The following is a 21974-nucleotide window of genomic DNA, read 5'->3' on the forward strand; positions in this document are numbered from 1 at the left end:
GCAAAGTCCTAATCTCTCTTGTTGCCATTCTCTTTTACATTCCCCTCGCCTTTGTGGTTTCATTTCCTTCCCCTTCAACTGCCGGCTGACTTTCACTGCTTGATTTATTAATGCAACCATGAATATCTTCTGTGCAAGTTGCCACGTGGGTGTTTTGCGGAAGACAAGAAAAAGTTTGATTAAAAGAAAAAAAAAAAAAAGATTATTATCTTTAAAAAAAAAAAAAAACTAACACTAACATGTTTTTATAGTATTATCACAGAACTCCAGCTCATGTCATAAATCCTCTGTCTTATCTCAACAGAACGAAGAGAAAAAAATTGGCAAATTCTTTAAGAAACTAATAAAAAGGAGGTGTTCCACTGTCAGTGCTCATTTTTCACTTGATTGCAAAGGACAGGCTGTGGTCAATTATTTGTAAGACATCCTTTATAAGCTTTATAACCATTAAACAAATGGTCAATGACTTACCGCCAATTAGTTGCAAAGTCTTATGTTTGGCTTGATGGCCGCCATGTTTTTCCCCAGCAAAACTTGCTCCAATTTTACAGATTTTATGTACTTATCATTCCCCTAAAGAAGTGGACCACAACGTAAGGGTCTGAAAATCAAATCGCAATGCATTTTTATGACGTGATCACAACAGCATGTGCTAGCATGTTTAGCAATGTCATCATGTAGCAGTATTTTTTTTTTCATTAAAGTCCCCAAAAAGGCATTGCACAAGGATTTTTTTGCAACACCGGGGCTTCCTGAAAACACCCACCGCTGTTTGACACATTTGCAAAGCGGGAGTATTTCCCACAGGATAGCAACATGTCAGAAAGGAGTCAGACCTTGTCGGAGATGAAGAATTGAGCACAGAGTTAAATTACGCCTATTGTCGATAAAATGCATCAAGTAAATGGGTCAGTATTTCCTCATACTTACTGTTGCTGACTATAATTCTCTGAGTCATACCACTTGATGAAACCTTTGATATCAGATCTGATAAAAAAAAAAAAAATGTGCACATACCATTAATAGATTGCACCAGTCCATAAGCTTCAGATGTCCATGTTGAAAAATGAGATATTTAGTACACAAAACATCTACTTTGACCATTTATTGAATAAATAAAACAGTATGTAACAGTAGCCCCAACTGAAAAATCAGTCGCCATCGCTATCCTTGTCCTGGGAACTCGAACTACTGTCAACCGCCTGCCACCTCCAGAAGTTCTCTGACGTCTCTGCCATTGTTGGATTCATCACAGATGGGGATGACCACCTCCTCGTAAATGCCAGCAAGACCAAGCAACTAGTTGTGGACTTTTGTTGCCCCCCTACATCACTAGTGAACATCTGGAAAAGGGACATCGAGATGGTGAGAACGTGGGTGTTCATAACACATAGAACCATAACCTGGACTGGATCTGCTCAGAAAGCCGAGGTCACTCATGATGACCTTTCATGACTGCCTCTGCCATGACAGGAAGAGGCTGGATAAACTAATAAAGAAGGCCAGCTCTGAACTGGGATGTTCTCTAAAACAGGTGGAGGAGGTGGGCATGAGGAGGATGACAGTCAAGCTGTCCTCCATGATGAACAAAGACTCCCACCCCCTCAAACAAACACCCACTGCACTTAGGAGCTCCATTAGTGAGTGGAAGATACATCCAAAGTGTGCAAAAGAGAGATTTACTTCCTGGAGCTGTCAGACTAATATAAACTGCTCCAAGAATCCTGTACAATAACCGTGCAATAAACTGTGCAATAAACCTGTGACTTGGTTAAACCTGAAATTTGCCTTTGACTAATAACAGCATATCTTAAAGCAGTTTTCTTCAGCATCACAATTGAACAGCCTCATAATTCCTTTGACACACACGTTGTCTGTCTCTCTCATCTCAAGCAAATTAACCCTGCTACCCTCAGCTGTCCTTTCCATCATGCTGTAGCCCAGGCTTTCAACATCTACTGGCAATCCGAGCAGTCTAAACAAAAGCTGTTAATTTTCCGAACCAAAACACAATCGCTGTATTAGCATACAAAGTTGTGACTCTAAGCATCATGGGAACTATAGTTCATTTAGACAAATTTTCCACATCAATGTACAAAGCGCCTGTCCAATTTGTACCCCACCTCTTGCCCAAAGTCAGCTGGGATAGGCTCTAGCATAGCCCCATGACCCAGGTAAAACCTCATGTATTTGACTTGACTTTTTCAAGTAGTAACCATATGCCATTATGTTTATTATTCATTCATTCATTCATTCATTTTCTATCGCCTATCCTCACGAGGGTCACGGGGGTGCTGGAGCCTATCCCAGCTGTCTTCAACGAGAGGCGGGGTACACCCTGGACCGGTGGCCAACAATCTAAACAAAAGCTGTTAGCTTTCCGAACCAAAACACAATCGCTGTATTAGCGTCCGAAGCTGTGACTCCAAGTATCATGGGAACTGTAGTTCATTTAGACATAAAATTTCCATATTAATGTACAAGCCCCTGTCCAATTTGTACCCCACCTCTTGCCTGAAGTCAGCTGGGATAGACTCCAGCAAACCCCCATGACCCAGGTAAAACCTCATGTATTTGACTTGACTTTAAGTAACCATATGCCATTATGTCTATTATTCATTCACTCATTTTCTACCGCTTATCCTCATGAGGGTCACGGGGGTGCTGGAGCCTATCCCAGCTGTCTTCGACGAGAGGCGGGGTACACCCTGGACCGGTGGCCAGCAATCTAAACAAAAGCTGTTAGCTTTCCGAACCAAAACACAATCGTTGTATTAGCATCCGAAGCTGTGACTCTAAGCATCATGGGAACTGTAGTTCATTTAGACATACATTTTCCACATCAATGTACAAGCCCCTGTCCAATTTGTACCCCATCTTTTGCCGGAAGTCAGTTGGGATAGGCTCCAGCATACCCCCATGACCCAGGTAAAACCTCATGTATTTGACTTGACTTTTCCAAGTAGTAACCATATGCCATTATGTCTATTACCCATTCATTCATTTTCTACCGCCTATCCTCACGAGGGTGCTGGAGCCTATCCCAGCTGTCTTCGAGCGAATGTCAGGGTTTTTGGAATGTGGGAGGAAACTGGAGTCCCCAGAGAAAACCCACACATGCACGGGGGAGAACATGCAAACTCCACACAGAGATGGCCGAGAATGAGATTGAACTCTGTTCTCCTAGCTGTGAGGTCTGCGCGGTAACCACTCGACCGCCGTGCAGCCCTATGTCTATTATGTTTGTTCTATTTTCAAATAATGTACAACAGGCCTACCACTAATCCTGTACAACATTATGATGTGCCAGCTATGATCCCCCGCCCCCAATTTCAAGGTATTTGCCTCAAAGCTCATCCTGCAGTGTAAAGCTAACAACTGGCTTGATTATTCTTCTGCCTGAAAACATGGAGGGTGGCAGGACATCCATAGCCATTATTTAATCTCATTTCAGGCTAAATGTGTGCTAAGCGAATAAAACAGGCTGGGTCCTCAAGGCTTTATCAAAATCAAATAAGCCTAATTTTTTCTGTTCCTGCCTTGAGAGTGCAAAGATGACCTGAAAACGTGGCCTGTAACGTCAACACTGACCAGCTGTTGGACAGAGGTTCCATTAAAAAAAAATGTGACACAATGTGATATCTATCAGGGGCTGGAAAAAAAGAACACTAGTCCTGAGCTGGCAGTCGCAGGAACTACACCGGATGCTTTGTGACATGACTCCACGTTTCATATCACAGGTGGAACATGACATTTGACAGTTGGGGACTGGAAGATCTGCCCTCAGGGACATGGCGGAGATGAGGTTGGCTAACCGAAATGTGTGCCTGGATTTACAGTATATTTATAAGCATCGTGGTCCGGCTCAATACCCTTAAATATCGGCATATTGATATCAATATCAACATGAATCATATAGTGCATGCTTTTATTTTGTAGTGTGGGATGTTAGAAAAGGCATTACCGTCTTTTATGACTCAGAGAAAAAGTCACTTAGTCTCTCTTATGTCAACTATATTGGGTAGTAGGAGTGTAAAGCTGACTATAGGGGTGTTATTTCATGTCTAGAGGGCTCTAATCATGTTAAAAACCATATTTAGAAGGCCATAAACTGCTTTTCTATGTCTTAGTCTGTCTTATGTCAACTATATTGGGTAATAGGAGTGTAAAGCTGACTATAGGGGTGTTATTTCATGTCTAGAGGGCTCTAATCATGTTAAAAACCATATTTAGAAGGCCATAAACTGCTTTTCTATGTCTTAGTCTCTCTTATGTCAACTATATTGGGTAATATGAGTGTAAAGCTGACTATAGGGGTGTTATTTCATGTCTAGAGGGCTCCAATCATGTTAAAAGCCATATTTAGAAGGCCAAAAACTGCTTTTCTATGTCTTAGTCTCTCTTATGTCAACTACATTGGGTAATAGGAGTGTAAAGCTGACTATAGGGGTGTTATTTCATGTCTAGAGGGCTCTAATCATGTTAAAACCATATTTAGATGGCCATAAACTGCTTTTCTATGTCTTAGTCTCTCTTATGTCAACTATATTGGGTAATCGGAGTGTAAAGCTGACTATAGGGGTGTTATTTCATGTCTAGAGGGCTCTAATCATGCTAAAAAACATATTTAGAAGGCCATAAACTGCTTTTCTATGTCTTAGTCTCTCTTATGTCAACTATATTGGGTAATAGGAGTATAAAGCTGACTATAGGGGTGTTACTTCATGTCTAGAGGGCTCTAATCATGTTAAAAAAACATATTTAGAAGGCCATAAACTGCTTTTCTATGTCTTAGTGTCTCGTATGTCAACTATATTGGGTAATAGGAGTGTAAAGCTGACTATAGGGGTGTTATTTCATGTCTAGAGGGCTCTAATTTAAAAAAAACATATATAGAAGGCCATAAACTGCTTTTCTATGTCTTAGTCTCTCTTATGTCAACTATATTGGGTAATAGGAGTGTAAAGCTGACTATAGGGGTGTTACTTCATGTCTAGAGGGCTCTAATCATGTTAAAAAAACATATTTAGAAGGCCATAAACTGCTTTTCTATGTCTTAGTGTCTCGTATGTCAACTATATTGGGTAATAGGAGTGTAAAGCTGACTATAGGGGTGTTATTTCATGTCTAGAGGGCTCTAATCATGTTAAAAACCATATTTAGAAGGCCATAAACTGCTTTTATATATAGTTATTATTTAGTTATTTAGTATATTTATAAGCATCGTGGTTTGGATCAAAAGCCTTTAATATCAACATATTGATGCATACAGTGCATGCTTTTATTTTGAAGTGTGGCATGTTAGAAAAGGCATTACCGTCTTTTATGACTCAGAGAAAAAGTCACCCATTTACTCCTTAATGAACGTGGGGTGTACTTTTATCCACAATGTAGCGACAGTTAGGCATGATCGAGTATAGCAAGGTTCGAGGTGTTCAATGAAGCGTTTAAAACCGGCATTACTCACCTCCGACAGGGGCTAGCTATTTCCTGTTATAAAGCTAATGACTTTTTGGCATCTGCTGGGAGTTTCCTGTGTGATGTTCCTCCACAGGAAACTTGTGTATGACTCAGTTGAACGTCTGCCAAGCATGAAATATGTTGACAGAATATTGACATCCTAGACATTATTAATATCCTTAAAAAAAAAAAAACTAAATAGGCTAGCAGCCACATTAAACACAAGGAAGGCTCGTTGTTCTTACCTTATTTCTGTGGCGTCTCGAGGTCATAGGCACAAGCAAAATACACGACATTTCTTGTGGAATTTCTGGTCAAACTCTGGGAATTCCAAGGCAGCTCTGGTAGGGATATAACATTCCAGACCACTGACAGTCCAGTCCACATGCCTAGCTAGACAGTTCAGAGTAGCCTGCAGCAAAAAGTACACCATCTTGCTTCCTGTGTCTTTAAAAAATGGCGACTAATCAATGGCTTAATGCAACACACCTGCTCAAGAAGCAACTCAGCAACAATCAAGTAATTTTAGTTTTTACATCAACCTCACCGACTAAAGCTGGCAAGATTAGTTTTTTGCAATGTTATGTATAATAAAATGTTCGAGTTTGCGGGTCTAAGTAAATGTTCCCACCCCCGTGCTGCTTTCACTTGAACAACGTAAATTATAATCTCCCCAACCAATCATGACTTTAGCACATGAAACGAGTGAATTTATTTTTTCTAATAACACTCCTACCCTCGAACCTGACATTTTACCGTACACTACCCAACTTCTAATATCTGTATTTCTTGATCGTGTATCTATTTTAACCTAATTGTTGAATCTCGTAGGTCATCAAAGGTAACATAGTGCTGAGTTCACACGCATCCCGTAAATTAAATCGTCACGATTGTATTGTAGTACAGTGCATTAGCGTTCATTAATAGATAAAACTGCTGCTTTATTATTTTACTGTAATTGCCACCCACATTCCTGCCTGGCAATTCATGGTGTTTTTACACCGGTAATTTGAGACTGCATGTTCCGTTTAACTGGACTGCAAGAGTATAGATAGCAGAGGTTACTGTAGCAACAGTAATATTCCACTGCTGCTTTCACAGACATACGGAAAATATAAGCTATCAATTTTGAATGTAGACCGTTCAATTCAAATTTGTATCTTTTTTTTTTTAATTATTATTATTATCATCATCAAAACACACCGTTTTGCACAGAGCACACACAAGTTCCTGACATTTATGGCAGGTTAACTCACAGAGACACATCTTCCAACACCCTTTAACACAGCAGTGTGTGTACTGACGTAACCTTTGCGGACCCCGTATATCCTCACATACAGTATGAGCTTGCATGCACAGCTGATTTGATTTGACTGCACAGTAATGCAGTGTGTTAGACGGCTGTCCAGTGTGAATAACCCTCGGCAGCAACACAGAGAAGGAAAAATAAGACTTGTCCGTCCTCATATTCGCTTTCTCTGTTGAGATGTGCAGCCAGAAAGTGCAGCCTGCAGTTGGAACCGCAGTGTCGTTGCTGAATTGTGTGCTTGTCTGCGTTAGTAACCGACGGGCTGGCTGCCTCAGTTTTGTGAAAGTACTCACTGTACTTAGACCTACTTAGTGATTAAGGCCGTGCCCGGAATGATAAATAATGTGACACTTAAATTACACACAAATCATAACTAATTTGCATTCTAAGCAATATTATAGACTTTGAATGGAATGTCGAAGCTGCTATAGCAAGGCAGTGTGTCATCAACATGAGCTTTAGAATTGGAAATTGCCACATATTCCTACTTTAAATAGCCAAACACGTTAGGATGGTACAGCAACAACAACTTTAAACACACATACTACACAACATGTATTTACTCCAGCAATACCTTTAAAAAGCCACTCGGATGCTAGTATCATAGTACACTTTCTTTATACTTGACAGCCGGGGTGCTGGAGCCTATCCCAGCTGTTTTCGGACAAGAACCGGGTGAGTGGGGTACACCCTGGACTGGTCTCTAGCCAATCACAGGGCACATATAGACAAACAACCATTCACACTCACATTCATACCTATGGACAATATAATTCATTCATTCATTTTCTACCGCTTATACTCACAAGGGTGCTGAAGCCTATCCCAGCTGTCTTCGGGCGAGAGGCGGGTGAGTGGGGTACACCCTGGACTGGTCTCTAGCCAATCACAGGGCACATATAGACAAACAACCATTCACACTCACATTCATACCTATGGACAATATCATTAATTAATTCATTTTCTACCGTTTATCCTCACAAGGGTGCTGGAGCCTATCCCAGCTGTCTTCGGGCGAGAGGCGGGTGAGTGGGGTACACCCTGGACTGGTCTCTAGCCAATCACAGGGCACATATAGACAAACAACCATTCACACTCACATTTATACCTATGGACAATATCATTAATTAATTCATTTTCTACCGTTTATCCTCACAAGGGTGCTGGAGCCTATCCCAGCTGTTTTCGGGCGAGAGGCGGGTGAGTGGGGTACACCCTGGACTGGTCTCTAGCCAATCACAGGGCACATATAGACAAACAACCATTCACACTCACATTCATACCTATGGACAATATCATTAATTAATTCATTTTCTACCGTTTATCCTCACAAGGGTGCTGGAGCCTATCCCAGCTGTCTTCGGGCGAGAGGCGAGTGAGTGGGGTACACCCTGGACTGGTTTCTAGCCAATCACAGGGCACATATAGACAAACAACCATTCACACTCACATTCATACCTATGGACAATATAATTCATTCATTCATTTTCTACCGCTTATACTCACAAGGGTGCTGGAGCCTATCCCAGCTGTCTTCGGGCAAGAGGCGGGGTACACCCTAGACTGGTGGCCAGCCAATCACAGGGCACATATAGACAAACAACCATTCACACTCACATTTATACCGATGGACAATTTGGAGTCGCCAATTAACCTAGCATGTTTTTGGAATGTGGGAGGAAACCGAAGTCGGAATTGAACTCGGGTCTCCTAGCTGTGAGGCGAACCACTCGTGCAGCCACATATAAAAATTGGCTACATTATTTTGCCAGACAGCAGAATTTATGGTTCCATTTATCACAGCAAGTCTTCCTCAAGCAACACAACAACCCCAGACCATCGCACTACCACCACCACATTTTACTTGGTGTGATGTTCTTTTTCTGATGTTACTTTTACACCACACTTTCCTAAAAGTTGAGTTTTTGTCTCATCAGACCACAGAGTACAGTGCCCTCTACTGAGGCAAGTGAGACCTGCAATTCTTTGAATGTTGTTGTGGGGTCTTTTGTGACCTCTTGTATAAGTCGTCGCTGTAATCATGGGGTCATTTTGGTTGGCCGGTAACTCCTGGGAAGGTTCACCACTATTCCATGTTTTTGCTCTTTGTGCATAATGGCTCTCACTGTGGTCTGCAGGAGTCCCAACGCTTTAGAAATGCCTGTACAGCCTTTTCAATACTGATTGATCTTATTTAATTTCAGTTATGTTATAATGGTGGGCGACACGGCGGTCTAGTGGTTAGCGCTCAGACCTCACAGATAGGAGACCAGGGTTCAATTCCCACATGGAGTTTGCATGTTCTCCCCGTGCATGCGTGGGTTTTCCCCGGGTACTCCGGTTTCCTCCCACATTCCAAAAAACATGCTAGGTTAATTGGAGACTTCAAATTGTCCATAGGTATGAATGTGAGTGTGAATGGTTGTTTGTCTATATGTGCCCTGTGATTGGCTGGCGACCAGTCCAGGGTGTACCTTGCCTCTCGCCCGAAGACAGCTTGAATAGGCTCCAGCACCCCCCGTGACCCTTGTGAGGAAAAAGCGGTAGAAAATGAATGAATGAATGTTATAATGGTGTGAAACAATCATGTATTCACACAGGGCCATGTTGGTTTGGATTTGTCTCCCTTAATAATCAAAATGTTCATATAAAAACTGCAGTTTGTGTTCAGTTGTGTTGTCATTAACTAATTCGATTTGTTTGGTGATCTGAAATATTTAAGTGCGAACAGACATACAAACACTTTTTGACACCATATAACTGAATTAAAATTGTGGCGCTTTCATGTGAATCCCATGCAATAATCATAAAATTTAATCAATTTAAAATTAATTTGTGGAACTAAGGCATACAGGATATGTTGCCCTTTCACGAACTATGCTGGGATGACTTTAACGGCATGCATTATGGTCTGGAAACCATTATCAGTGTTTTTATTTTAGCATGCATTGTTGTTGCCTAATTTGATAATAGAAGACCAATCCACGTGACCTTTTCTTAAGAGCTTTTATGTGATGGGTTTAAAAAAAACAAAACAAAAACAAAACACCCACTCCAATCCGTCACACCCACGGAAACACACACACACACATACACACTCTCTCGCTCTCTCTTATGCAAAAGGTCACCGGAAATCTGTGGAATTCATAGAACCAAAAAACAACAATATACTGATTATTAGAACTGGAGGGGGGGGGCTGGTGCAGACTAAAAGAGGATTTGCAGCTTAACTTTTTAAGATTTAGCTACAAGACTTATGCTCAGTAGCACAGTGTAATTGAATAAGACATTTACATACGGATTAATGTGCTGTTGCTTTTGATTTAATATATACACCAATGAGACACATTCTTCAGTGAAGACTAGACGGGCAAGGGGGGGGTTAAGGATAAGCAGCATCAGGAGAGCAAAAAAAAAAAAAAAAAAACAGAATTAATTACACCTTCCAAAAAAAAAAAATGATGTTTGTTGGTCATGACAAATAATAAATATGACAAATTAATCACATTGCCTGAACATGAACACAAACAAAGGCCCCAGCGGATTGGATCTTTTGTATACAAAGTCCGCATTTAACAGAGTCAAGCTGCAGACAGCCTCCATGGTGACTAAGATAAAGGGGTGAGGCAGCACAAGCAGTGTAAGCTCAGAAAAAGTAACACTCCTCCATATTTTCACAGAGAGAGAGATGTAACCTCTGCATCATCCTGCCACGGAACAAACAGTACACCGAGTACAGTAGAGAACACCGTAACGGTATCACACGTGGTTTATTCATGAGGAACACGTGTATGCCGCCTGGTTTAAACCATGTATATATAATGTACTGTACATAATTAAAAAATAATAATATATTGTTTTGATATTCTGCTACCTAACAAATTAAAGCTATATTTTTACTATAGTGACTCATATGCGTGGGCGGTTAGCTCAGTTGGTCAGAGCGTGGTGCTAATAATGCCAAGGTCACGGGTTCAACCCCAGTACTGGCCACTGTTCTTTATTTTGCTTTAGAGGCTGCACGGTGCTAAAGTGGTTCGCGCACAGGCCACACAGCTAGGAGACCCGAGTTCGATTCCAGCCTCGGCCATCTCTGTGTGGAGTTTGTATGTTCTCCCCGTGCATTGCATGGTTTCCTCCCACATTCCAAAAACATGCTAGGTTAATTAGCGACTCCAAATTGTCCATAGGTTGCCTCTCGCCCCAAGACTGCTGGGATAGGCTCCAGCACCCCTGTGACCCCCCTGAGGATTTTGCTTCACACCAAAATAATAATGCTACATTTTTGACTATGCTATGAGCATTTTTATGGTGTTATATGAACGAATTTGGCTGTACGGTGGACAAGTGGTTAGTGCACAGACCTCACAGCTAGGAGACCCGAGTTCAATTCCACCCTCGGCCATCTCTGTGTGGAGTTTGCATGTTTTCCGGGTACACCGATTTCCTCCCACATTCCAAAAACATGCTAGGTTAATTGTTGAGTCCAAATTGTCCGTAGGTATGAATGTGAGTGTGAATGGTTGTTTGTCTATATGTGCCCTGTGATTGGCTGGCCACCAGTCAAAAATGAATAAATGAATGAAATGGTCCTATCTCGCAATGTTAAAGAATCCTTTCAAAAATTCCTGGAACCAGACGATGATCTGGCTCACCCCCAAAATTTGATCAGTTTTTCCATATCCCATTTCGGAATATTCCTGAAAATGTCATCCAAATCCATTCAGAACTTCAAGTTATGGGAAAAGCATAACTGTGGCCGCTCCTTCTTTTGGAGTAAGCCTTGGTTGTGGCTCATCTGCACAGACCCAGCTAATTAGCTGCTAGCAATGTTGACATGTACAAGCGTAGCTAATGCCATGGTAGCAGAGAGCATGTCTTATGCAGGTGTGTCCAAATTGTGGTCAGGGGGGCACTTTCGACGCACAGCTTTTTTTTTTTTTTTGCTTTAACACAGGGGTCTCAAACTCAGTTCGCCTGGGGACCACTGGAGCTAGGGTCTGGGCAAGGCTGGGCCGCATCAGGTTTTCCAAAAAAAAAACAAAACGCATTTATTAAAAACAGAAAAATAGACAATTTTTTTTTGAAATTTTTTTTTTTCAGATTAAAATGAACAAAGCATTATTAGAGCCCTGTAGACATGACAAAACACGACTATAGTCACATTTATACTCTTTTTATTTACAACATATTGCGCAACTGCAGGGTCTTGAGACACATGCTAACTCGCAAACTAGAGAGCTAGCGACCTAAACGGTAGCCTTCAAGTTATTTCCTTTCAACTTAAATAGCCAAAAACTTACCACTTCCACACGGATAGGGAGGATAACTATTAACAGTTATTTAACCTTTAACATGAACATTAATCAAACGTGATAATTTTTTCTGGGTACATGATACCATACAGCATCCATATCAAAGTTGCGCGGGCCGCACTAACATTAAACTTTCATATCAAGGCGGGGGCCTCAGACTTGTGTCCTGCGTGCCACATTTGGCCCGCGGGCCGCGTGTTTGAGACCCCTGCTTTAACAGAAAGTCAAGCCGTGGATGTTGGAATAGCTTAGGATCGTTTATATCGAGCATTGGATTGGTTTAAGCATCTCGAATGTATTAAAATGTATTAAAGTCCCCAAGTTAATTTTTTTTGTATGCAACAGAATGGAAACAGTATGGACGCCCCTGCTCTACTGTATGTAATATATATGATGTACTGATGTCCTGTAATACATAGCATTATGCTGTGCAGTATTTGGTGATACACGCCACCTTGCGTATAATACTCCAATAGATCTCCACGCGCCGCCTTCCCATGTGACATGATGAAGAGCGCCATAATGGCTTACAAATGTGCATGCCCCAGCAGGTCGATTTAAAACTTCATTGTTATTTACAAGAATGGATGCCACGGGGAGTGCAGGCAAAGAGGCGGGCATATTGATTATGGTTGCAGTTTTAAGCTGATCACACACTTGCTGTAAGACTTACGGTGGCCAGCTTCAAAAAGGCTTGGAGCTTTAATTACTGCAGGCACACGAGTCCAGACAGCACTGGGGATTGTTGTTACCATCGGGTGGTGTTGTTTTTTCCTGATGTCTGATGGTGTTTCTTTAGAACTGGACCGCAATGCACGATACATATTTAAAGGGCCAGCGTTAATACTTCACTCATAAATCAATACGGGGTCCCGGGGAATGGGAAATGATGTGACAGTATGCACTTTGAAGCCATTAAAAAGTTTAAAGAAAATCTATTTTTATGCCTTTTTGTATGCTAACACTTTTTTGGGCTGTACCCCCCCCCAAAAAAAAAAATTGAAAAAAAATATACTAAATGGACTACAGCCCACACATTTCATTCATTCATTAATTCATTTTCTACCGCTTATCCTCACAAAAGTCCACCCTCCCTTGTCGCCAGCCAATCACAGGGCACATATAGACAAACAACCATTCACACTCACATTCATACCTATGAACAATTTGGAGTCACCAGTTTTGGAATTTGGGAAAAACCCAAAACCCAAGCATGCACATGGAGAACATGCAAACTCCACACAGAGATGTCTGATTGTGGAATCGAACTCAGGTCTCCTAGCTGTGAGGCCTGAGCACTAACCACTTGATGCGCTGTGCAGCCCTAGACATCAAATAACACCCCCTTAATTACATTTACACTCCTATTATTACGGGATTACTACAGTGACACAAGAGACGGCCATGGCATTAACCATTAGCAAGCTAACAAGCTAATTAGTTAGCCTCCAGTTTATTTACATTATTCATTCATTCATTTTCTAATGCTTTTCCTCACGAGGGTTGCGGGAGCCTATTCCAGCTGTCTTGGGGCGAGAGGCGGGGTACACCCTGGACTGGTGGCCAGCCAATCACAGGGTACATATAGACAAACAACCATTCACACTCACATTCATACCTATGGACAATTTGGAGTTGACAATTAACCTAGCATATTTTTGGAATGTGGGAGGAAACCGGAGTACCCGGAGAAAACCCACACATGGCACGGGGGGGGGGGGGGGACATGCAAACTCCACACAGAGATAGCCGAGGGTGGAATCAAACCCTGGTCTCCTAAATGTGAGGTCTGCGCGCTAACCACTCAACCGCTGTGCAGCCCCAGTTTATTTACTTTATTCTAAATTTAAGAAAGGTTTGAAAAGGAGTGGAAAGAAAAACAAAGAAGCTAAAAAAAACACCACTTCCACATGGAAGAGGAGGATCTGTAGTCTTGTGCATGTCATGGCTGACAGTAAGTGATACTGACAGTAATATAATGCCATGTCTCAGTAATGGAACATTACTGAAACCTTGTGGCCAGAATACTACATATACCTTTTGATATTTTTGACTAATAATATGCCTCACGAGGGTCGCGGAGTTGCTGGACCCTATCCCAGCTGTCTTCGGGCGTGAGGCGGGGTACACCCTGGACTGGTGGCCAGCCAATCACAGGGCACATATAGACATATATATTCTAAATCTAAGAAAGGTTTAAAAAGGAGTGAAAAGAAAAAAAAGCTAAAAAAAAAAAAACACCACTTCCACATGGAAGGGGAGGATAACTTCTTTTCACTCTGTAGTCTCGTGCATGTCATGGCTGACGGTAAGTGATGGTGACAGTAATCTAATCTAATCTAATCCTCAGTAATGGAACATTACTGAAGCCTTGTGGCCAGAATACTACATATACCTTTTGATATTTTTGACCAATAATATGCCTTACGAGGGTCGCGGGGTTGCTGGAGCCTATCCCAGCTGTCTTCGGGCGTGAGGCGGGGTACACCCTGGACTGGTGGCCAGCCAATCACAGGGCACATATAGACATATATATTCTAAATCTAAGAAAGGTTTAAAAAGGAGTGAAAAGAAAAAAAAGCTAAAAAAAAACACCACTTCCACATGGAAGGGGAGGATAACTTCTTTTCACTTTGTAGTCTTGTGCATGTCATGGCTGACAGGAAGTGATGCTGACAGTAATCTAATGTAATCTAATATAATCTAATCCTCAGTAATTGAACATTACTGAAGCATTGTTGCCAGAATACTACATATACCTTTTTGATATTTTTGACTAATAATATGCCTAATATGTCATAGTCAATGACAAAACAGCAATCATTTCTTAATTACGGTTATTAATTTTTGACTATTGAGAGGACTGTACAGTATATGTTCTCCACAGACAAGCCTATATATATCAAACTTCATATTGGTATTGTCCCTTGAGAAGATATACTGTAATAAATGTGCTGTAATGTCATTCAACTTCATTGTAATCACATGCTTGACATACAGCATCATAAGTACCGTACATAATGTATACAAAGCAAGCATCAACTCTCAAAGCACTTCAATAGGAAGTCATTTCATTACATTTACACCATGCCAAACGATTCATCTTTGCTTAATCCATGTTCAAGTTTCTTGTCGTCCTCAAGGAGCACAAATGTGTTCTGGCTCCAAAGCCGCAATCCAGATGGGCGCATGCGAGCAGCTTTGAGACATGTTGCCAAGTGTGTCAGAAAGAAAGAAACAAACATGTCGACATCCCATCCCGCTGATTAGCCAAGTGTTTAACGCCGCCTCACAGTTCACAGCAAAAGAGGAAGAGAGTGATGGGATTTGAGGGTGATGGTATGGAGAGGACGAAGAGGAGGAATATCGAGATTCCTGCCTCGACACAATGCTGCTGCACCATTGTGACGACGCACGACGCTTGCTGCAGCGTCTCCCTCCTCGATGCGCGGAAATAGCAGAGTCACAGCGTGTATCAGTCAAGAGATAATTGTGTTGTGTAATATGGAAATGAAGGTTTTTTGCTCACATCTATTGGCCTCCTCCCTGGCGAGGGCAACATTGAGCAACAGCACCACCAAGTTGCTCTCATCTCCCAACACTGAGGGGGTCGAATGAGCGGTCATAACCAAGTCAGTGGTGTGACCTCATTATGCTACAGACGCATATATGTATACAAATACAGTACATAAATCAATCCAGTGCATGCAAGCGCTCTAAATGTTAAAGCATAGGCGTATGTATTCATTTATGTAGATTTTTTCTGTGAAAATGTACATATTCATAATGCTTTAAAAGTGTAAAAATGTATAATTAAGTAAATAATATAATTTTAATTTTTAAATATTATATTTATTATTTATATTATATTGTATATATTATTATTTATTTATATTTATTATATTCTTAAATATATTATATTTATTAAAAATACAATATTAAATACACAATTTAAACCATGTAATAAAAATAAAAATCAAAATCAAAATCAAAATCAAAATCAAAATCAAAATCAAAATCAAAATCAAAATCAAAATAAAAATAAAAATAAAAATAAAAATAAAAATAAAAATAAAAATAAAAATAAAAATAAAAATAAAAATAAAAATAAAAATAAAAATTAAAATTAAAATTAAAATTAAAATTAAAATTAAAATTAAAATTAAAATTAAAATTAAAATTAAAATAAAAATAAAAATAAAAATAAAAATAAAAATAAAAATAAAAATAAAAATTAAAATTAAAATTAAAATTAAAATTAAAATTAAAATTAAAATTAAATGCAACTGCAACTGCAACTGCAACTGCAAATAAAAATAAAAATAAAAATAAAAATAAAAATAAAAATAAAAATAAAAATAAAAATAAAAATAAAAATAAAAATAAAAATAAAAATAAAAATAAAAATAAAAATAAAAATACAAATACAAATACAAATACAAATACAAATAAAAATAAAAATAAAAATAAAAATAAAAATAAAAATAAAAATAAAAATAAAAATAAAAATATAGAAATAAAAATAGAAATAGAAATAGAAATAGAAATAGAAATGAAATGAAATGAAATGAAATGAAATGAAATGAAATGAAATGAAATGAAAGTAAAAGTAAAAGTAAAAGTAAAAGTAAAAGTAAAAGTAAAAGTAAAAGTAAAAGTAAAAATAAAAATACTATTAGTAAATAATAGATAAATAAATACATTTGAATAATTATACTCAAAAGTTGAAAAAAGAAGATAAAATAATTACGGCACAGTCCAGTGTATTTTTTAATTATTTCTAAAATGACATATTTGTTATGTTTGAACAATTACCCTAAATCTGATTTTCAATGTTACATAAGCAGTCCACAATTTATACATATTATACAACTGAATTTGGGTTTAAAAAAAATCAAAATCTACATAATTAGAATGTCATAAAATACAATAAAATATACATTCTGCTTATCTAAGTATGATTATTTGCCCCATGGCAACATATAATTAATTGCCATCTATCTTTGACGATAATTGCTATACTGTGTCCACCCCATAACCACATTAGAAGCTTTATTGTTTTAGAAAGTGTATTTGTTTTAAGGGATTAATATGCAATATCTGATTGGAGGGGATGAATGATGTTTTGTGTTGAATTAAAACAAAAAGATGGGATTAATATTACACAGGACAAGATATGCGTGTGTCAGCAACACTCGAAAAATGTCCCCGGCAATCCCATTTGGTCCTTTCCAATGAATACACACATGGAGACGCTATTAAGAAAGTCATTCACTGTATACAGTCCGTGATTGGCTCTTGTGGAAATAATTCAGTGGCTTGCGAGGCGCTGCCAGCATGTTACACAATTAGCCTCGAAAAAAAACACATGCGTGAGGTCGCCTACACCCACACAGGCCGGCATGAGCCCAACCTGTGGTACGCTTACAGTACGCCTGCAGAGAGAGCGTTTTAAGAGCTCGCCATGCTTAATGCATGGACGGGCTCTCTGGTGCGCATGCATGACTGAGACGCTGGCACATATAAGGGCCATACATGAAACCCACTTAATGCACAATCAGGGCACCCTTTGGCTGCCTTGTTCCTGTTTGACGCCCCTTTGTTCCTGCAAAGCCAGCAGCTGTAAATATTCATCCTGTTAGTGCAAATGTAGCATGATAAAGAATGGATGAGCAGCAGACAAAGACACATAGGACATAGATGTGCGCTAAAAGGGACACGAGTACAACAATTTTCACGTTGAAGAACACTGAGAGTTTGATCCTCCCCTTCCATGTGGAAGTGGTGTTTTTTTTTTTAGCTTCTTTGTTTTTCTTGCCACTCCTTTTTAAACTTTTCTTAAATTTTGAATGAAGTAAATAAACTGAGGGCTGCACGGTGGGCAAGTGGTTACCACACAGGAAACCCGTGTTCGATTCCACCCTCGGCTATTTCTGTGTGGAGTTTGCATGTTCTACTCGTGCATGCGTGGGTTTTCTCCGGGTACTCCGGTTTCCTCCCACATTCCAAAAAAAACATGCTAGGTTAATTGCCGACTCCAAATTGTCCATAGGTATGAATGTGAGTGTGAATGGTTGTTTGTCTATATGTGCCCTGTGATTGGCTGGCCACCAGTCTAGGGTGTACCTGAAACCGGAAGTAAAGCAGTCTTGGTTTTAAATGACTTTTAATTTACATTGAATTTTAAAGCTGCACAGTGGTTGCGTGGTTACCACACAGGCCACACAGCTAGGAAACCCGCGTTCGATTCCACCCTCGGCCATCTCTGTGTGGAGTTTGCATGTTCGGAGTACCCGGTTTCCTCCCACATTCCAAAAACATGCTAAGTTAATTAGCGACTCCAAATTGTCCATAGGTATGAATGTGAGTGTGAATGGTTGTTTGTCTATATGTGCCCTGCGATTGGCTGGCAACCAGTCCAGGGTGTACCCCGCCTCTCGCCCGAAGACAGCTGGGATAAGCTCCAGCACCCCCGCGACCCTGATGAGGATAAGCGACATAGAAAATGGATAGATGGATGATTACTACAGACTTAGCATATCATGAGTAGCTGCTCATTTCTGTGTTTGCAAGTCAAGTATAGCCTAAAAACTAATGCAAATGACACTCAGCTCACATTTACATTATGCTAATGAAGCTACACCACATCTGTGTTCTACTTCCTCTTCCTGTAATGGCTTGGTATATGCGTATTGCTGTGAAGTACTGCGCAGTACTACTGCAAAACACTTGTCAAGGATCCTCTATATGATAGGTGTGGTTGCTGTGTTGTTTTTAACACTACTTGTTTTTACATTACTTAACATGATATTAAAAAATAAAAAATAAAAAATAAAAAATAAAAAATAAAAAATAAAAAATAAAAAATAAAAAATAAAAAATAAAAAATAAAAAATAAAAAATAAAAAATAAAAAATAAAAAATAAAAAATAAAAAATAAAAAATAAAAAATAAAAAATAAAAAATAAAACTATTTTAGGAAAGCAGGAAGTGAACAAATGTAACAGTTACTGATTGTAAAAGTACCAGATGGAGGGGTAGGATTTAATAAGCTTTGCTTCTTCCTACTCCTTTTGGACATGTGGAACTGGGAACTGATTATGTGATGCATTCAATTGTAATCTGATGCATGTTCAAATGAAATAAAACCATTACCATTACCATTACCGTTACCGTTACCGCAGCCTGAATGTGACGTTTTGTAGCTTTAGTTGCGTGCCTTGAGTCAGTCTCTATAAAAAGAATGACAACACTCTGGACTGTCTCACTTTTGTGTGTATATGTGTGTGTGAAAGCTCACACACACACATACACACACACACACACACACACACACGAAGAGCCTGTGTGGTCCTTCCTCGGCCTTCTGGGCTCATCCACCTGCACCAGCGACCGTTGCATGAAGATGGAGCACCTTGGTCGGGAAGGAGACGACTACAGGTGTACTCGTACTTCACGTCAGAGCGCCTCATCCTCAAAAACACACACACACTGTGTCTCTTCCTCCGCTTAAGAGATGCGCCTGAGTGACCAGGTACAGACAGTGCTGTCGCTTGGCAGCAAACCGCGTGACGATACGCAAAGCCGACACATTTTTCACCTCTGTGAATCGCGTGCACACATAAAAAAAAAAAATAACGGAATGGTGTACAAGCATTGAGCGATATGAGGTGCTAAATCTTGCCAGTCAAAGATAGCATGGACCAGCGCATCTGTCAGCACTCACAGATGCATAACTCAAAGAACGTGACATATTTAATACACAGTGGCTGGGCAGCCGCCTCTCACGTTGGGGGCATAAGCTGCAGAAGGAAATTTACAACATTGGCGTTGACAGATGGGAAGTTGCGGACAAAAGCATCGATTCACACGTGGAGCAGACGCTAACGAAGAACTGTGAACTGGAAACTCCGACGGAAAGGTGCATTAAGCTATGTTAGGGTTTCGGGAACCTTTACTTCAGAGGGCATGCCCTGCGCACCTCGTCTTAATGGTGAAACACCGCCTCATTGCCTCATGGATTTCCATTAAGGGCTGCATCTTGACATTTTTTACGTCTTAAGAAATCAAAACAGTGTGTTATTATTAGTTATTAGTGTCAAGATTTCAACTTTTTTCTCTTCATATTCTGCCTTTTTTCTCTATTTTTTCTATTTAATTTCTATATTCTGCAGCGGGCCAATAAAAATTAAGCTGTGGGCCAGAAAAGTCTCCAAAGGCTCCATTTTGGACACTGGACTTGAAAATGCATGGGTGGGAAAATATTTTGACTCATGGGCCGCATTGAGTTAACAAAATTGTCCGGGGGGCCAGAACATATATTTAACACACACACAAACACACACAATATATTATGATTTTAATTTTAATTTTAATTTTAATTTTAATTTTAATTTTAATTTTAATTTTAATTTTAATTTTAATTTTAATTTTAATTTTAATTTTAATTTTAATTTTAATTTTAATTTTAATTTTAATTTTAATTTTAATTTTAATTTTGGGCGGCACAGCGCGCAGACCTCACAGCTAGAAGACCAGGGTTCAATTCCCACCCTCGGCCATCTCTGTGTGGAGTTTGCATGTTCTCCCCGTGCATGCGTGGGTTTTCTCCGGGTACTCTGGTTTCCTCCCACATTCCAAAAACATGCTAGGTTAATTAGCGACTCCAAATTGTCCATAGGTATGAATGTGAGTGTGAATGGTTGTTTGTCTATATGTGCCCTGTGATTGGCTGGCGACCAGTCCAGGGTTGACCCCGCCTCTCGCCTGAAGACAGCTGGGATAGGCTCCAGCACCCCCGCGACCCTCGTGAGGAAAAAGCGGTAGAAAATGAATGAATTAATTTTTTTAATTTTAATTTTAATTTTAATTTTAATTTTAATTTTAATTTTAATTTTAATTTTAATTTTAATTTTAATTTTAATTTTAATTTTAATTTTAATTTTAATTTTAATTTTAATTTTAATTTTAATTCATTATTTGATTGTATTATTTGTCCATTTTTTATTTTTATTTAATTTATATTTATTTTATTAATTTTTATTTTGTTATCATGTCCCTTTTTTCAGGAGCACTTTAAACATCATACAACATCAAACTCATTCATTCATTCATTTTCTACCGCTTATCCTCACAAAGGTCGCGGCGGATGCTGGAGCCTATCCCAGCTGTCTTCGGGCAAGAGGCGGGGTACACCCTGGACTGGTGGCCAGCCAATCACAGGGCACATATAGACAAACAACCATTCACACTCACATTCATACCTATGGACAATATCATTCATTCATTCATTTTCTACCGCTTATCCTTACCACTTCCACACGGATAGGGAGGATAACTATTAACAGTTATTTAACCTTTAACATGAACATGAATCAAACGTAATAATTTTTTCTGGGTACATGATACCATACAGCATCCGTATCAAACTTGCGCGGGCCGCACTAACATTAAACTTTCATATCAAGGCGGGGGCCTCAAACTAGTGTCCTGCAGGCCACATTTGGCGTGTTTGAAACCCCTGCTCTAAATCAAGAGTGTCCAAGCTTTTTCCAGTGAACTAAAATAGCTTTCTAGGTGATCAGTTCAGGGGTCTCACCGAGGACATGTTCCAACTTCCTGATGACACTGATCAGGATGGATGGTGGAGAAATGGAATAGATGGGTTGATCAAAGGATGTGAATTCAGTAGCAGGAAGAGAGCACTACCTCTCATACGCAGCTCCCCACTCCAGCCGTCTCATTTGAATATTCTGTGCACTTGGCATTTTGGGAATAAACCATGATGGGATGTTCAGCCGGATGTACAGGCCGGGATGAATGATGCAACACTTTGCATTTAAATGTTATTGCTGTGCATGTGAGGGCTCTATAGATGGCACTCTGTTATC

At 39.7% G+C, this 21974-nt stretch overlaps 1 protein-coding gene across 5 annotated transcripts in view; it reads right to left on the reverse strand.

Moving 5' to 3' along the window:
• The window catches only part of grid2 (glutamate receptor, ionotropic, delta 2), a 487185-nt gene that overhangs the window by 457440 nt on the left and 7771 nt on the right, over positions 1 to 21974 (reverse strand). The window contains exon 1 of one of the 5 annotated variants that reach the window (XM_058071485.2): positions 5706 to 5989. The exons of the other annotated variants lie outside the window; for them this stretch is intronic. The gene's annotated coding sequence lies outside the window, so the exon portion shown is untranslated. Of the gene's footprint in view, positions 1 to 5705; positions 5990 to 21974 lie in introns of those variants that run through there. 5 annotated transcript variants of the gene reach the window in all.

This window comes from Doryrhamphus excisus, linkage group LG3 (assembly GCF_037039965.1).
Source record: "Doryrhamphus excisus strain RoL-2023G ecotype Guam linkage group LG3, RoL_Dexc_Guam_v1.1, whole genome shotgun sequence".
Lineage (NCBI taxonomy): Eukaryota > Metazoa > Chordata > Actinopteri > Syngnathiformes > Syngnathidae > Doryrhamphus > Doryrhamphus excisus.